We start from the raw sequence: 3,043 nt of genomic DNA, 5'->3' as shown, positions 1-3,043 counted from the left end.
GTATTATGTCGATGTTACACCCCGTAGTATTGTACGTTGGATTTGTCGTAAGATAATTGACATCATTTCAAGGACAAGATTATTTTGAGGTTATAAGTATTATGTTATTTCAAACATGAGATAATTCTTATTATGTGGATAATTGATTAATTATTGATTTTTTAGTGTGAGATTAGCCTGTAATATGGTCCAAGTTATAATACCTCATATTTATGGACTAGTACCATACAAGGTACCACATGACCATAATAGTAAGGTATATAAAATTTATTAGTATTTAAATAAATTGTGCGCTAGAATTAATTATGTGAATAATTGATTAATTGTGGGAATAATTATAATATTAAATAAAACTAAGTGGATAAGAACGTTTAATGGGCTGCCACGTGGCATTAAGTTAGGTCAAGGGTGGCACCAATGTGCATAGATGAGTCATAAGCACTTGAGGTGCCCTATTTACACGTGAAAGTGCAAGACCTATTCATTAAGCCTTATGTTATTCTTCTTTTGGCAATTTGAGATATAGAAGGGATGTTCAAGAGTTTCCTTCTATTATTGGGGATCCTCTTACCTTAGAACATAGCCAAAAATATATATACATAATGCTCCATATATTCAACAACATGAAGTATGCCATGATCATAAGAAGTACTTAGTTCTTGTTCAAAGAATTAGAAGGAGCAAAAGTTGTTCTTGGCAAGCTCAAGTAAAAGTGTTTGATAAATTCGTCAAGTAAGGTATGTTAAAGCTATCCCTTCTTTCCTTTTGGCATGATCCATACTATACAAACGAAATGAGCAAATGCACAACTCTCATAAATGACTCTATTCATAGAAGTACTAGAGGTGCCTATGTTCTTGATTCCTCACGTGTCTTAATATTATATCTTCTGTTCATGGGTCTCGGAAAATATGTAAGTTGATAAAGTTTACTTCAGGATATTAATCAAAGGCATATTGATCTTATGACATACCGAGAAATCTTATTAACTCACTTCTTATGCATTGCATTCAGTTATACATGCACATTGACCCATGACCAGATGGCGTTATATACGCGTATATATATGTATATGGGGTATGGGGAAAGGTTGTGGCGTTATATTATATACGCACCACCACCTGATCAGCTGGTATACGTTGATGATTTTTCCCACAGTGGCCGAGATGATATGATGGGATACCCTCAGAGGCTTGATGATGTTATGTATGCTATACCTATGCATGATATGACATTTATACGCATATGCATGACATTATAAATGTTTCATGATTCACAGAGCTATTCAGACTTACAAGTTGGGTCTTTTATTCCATGTTTCTTTCATGTCTATTGTATACGTCTTTTCCTGCCTTACATACTCAGTACTTTATTTGTACTGACGTCCTTTTTTGCCTGGGGAGGTTACGTTTCATGCCCGCAGGTTTCGATAGATAGGTTGAGAGTCCTCCAAGCAAGCTATCAGCTCAGCGGAAAGTGTTGGTGTGCTCCATATTTGTTTTGAGCTCTTCTTCATTTTTAAACCCTTTGCTTTTTTAAAGTCTCATTTTCTAATCAACAATGTAAAATTATAAGGTTTCCACTTCTCATATTTGTTTTTTTCTTGTGTGAAACTGGGAGTCGGAAACGACCTCTCTATCTTTATAAGGCAGGGGTAAGGTCTGCGTACACACTACCCTCCTCTGACCTCATTTATGGGAATATACCGGGTTCGTCGTTGTTGTAGTTGTTGTTGTGTGAAATTAGGAGTAGAAAAAGGCCTCTTACCCCCGGGGTAGGGTAAAGTCTGCGTACACACTACCCTCCCCAGACCACACACGTAAAATTACATAGGGCTGTTGTTGTTGAAACTGGGAGTAAAAAGAGTCAAGAGGATGAAGACATTTTGTCTTGTAAGGGAGTTGTAACACCATTGAGCTATGGACAACTTCCAACCTCCACGTTGTTAGGAGGTGGAAAATTCAGTATAGGACGTCCCAGATTAACTTGGAAGCTTAATCAACAAAATAAAATCTGGCATTTGAATTATGATGCATTTAAATAAGCACCTCTAAAACTGTCTGATACCTTGTTACACTGTTCTGACCTCCACATATCTCTACAAACACTTCTATAAGACTCTGAAGCCCCAAGCAACAATTGCTTAGAATCAAACCTTTGAGCTAGCTCAACCCCACAAACTGGATCTTGAAATTAAAATTGTACAAAACCATATAAGGATACAACAGGGGCGGAGCCATAAACCAAGTTACGGGTTCGGCAAAATTCAGTAGCTTCGATCCAAACTTTGTATTTATCTTTAAAAAATTATTTAACATGTATAAATTATTTGTTTAGAACCCAATAACTTTGAAGACTAGAATACTGAACCCACAAACTTCAAATTATGGCTTCACCCATGAATACAACTCATTTCGTCAGACAATGTGAGACATTCTAAAACCCTTCCTTCCCTCTGCACGCCAAGATAGGACATCTGAAGAGCGGACCATATTACATGATGCCAATGTCATATATATCGAGAATAGGGTGAATCTGGCTTTGAAGCCCATATCAGGAAAATAGGCCTTAGATCTAATTAACCCTGAAAATTAGCTCATGAGATGAGTTGCCCAAGATTATATAAGAAGATAACAATACAATCCTTTAACCACTGTGGAACATTCTTACACTGATTCTAGTGATAACCATAAGGATATAAATACAGGTGGGGCGCAGTAGATATTAATACTACGGTCAAAATCTTATGACGAGTCAAGCAAGGTTATGGCCATGTATTTTTACCTACCTGAAAATTTGTTCTAGCATCTCACCTTTTCAACTTACTTGAAATTGAGGTATAATTGTTTTGGTTGTATCTCAGTATGACGTCTTCAATAATAAGGGAAAAAGAAAAATAAATTACACAAGAGAGTTTTGATGCTGCCATTTAGAAACATAATCCAAGTCATGAAACGAAAGGATACTTCCTGTCAGCCCTGCTAAGAAGCAGAGATCACTATTGACTAAAGAGTCCGACAACTATATAAATCTCATGATCTTT

The sequence above is a fragment of the Nicotiana tabacum genome, chromosome 5, assembly GCF_000715075.1.
Source record: "Nicotiana tabacum cultivar K326 chromosome 5, ASM71507v2, whole genome shotgun sequence".
Lineage (NCBI taxonomy): Eukaryota > Viridiplantae > Streptophyta > Magnoliopsida > Solanales > Solanaceae > Nicotiana > Nicotiana tabacum.
The sequence above is the reverse complement of the archived record's forward strand: the minus strand, read 5'-3'. Positions refer to the sequence as shown.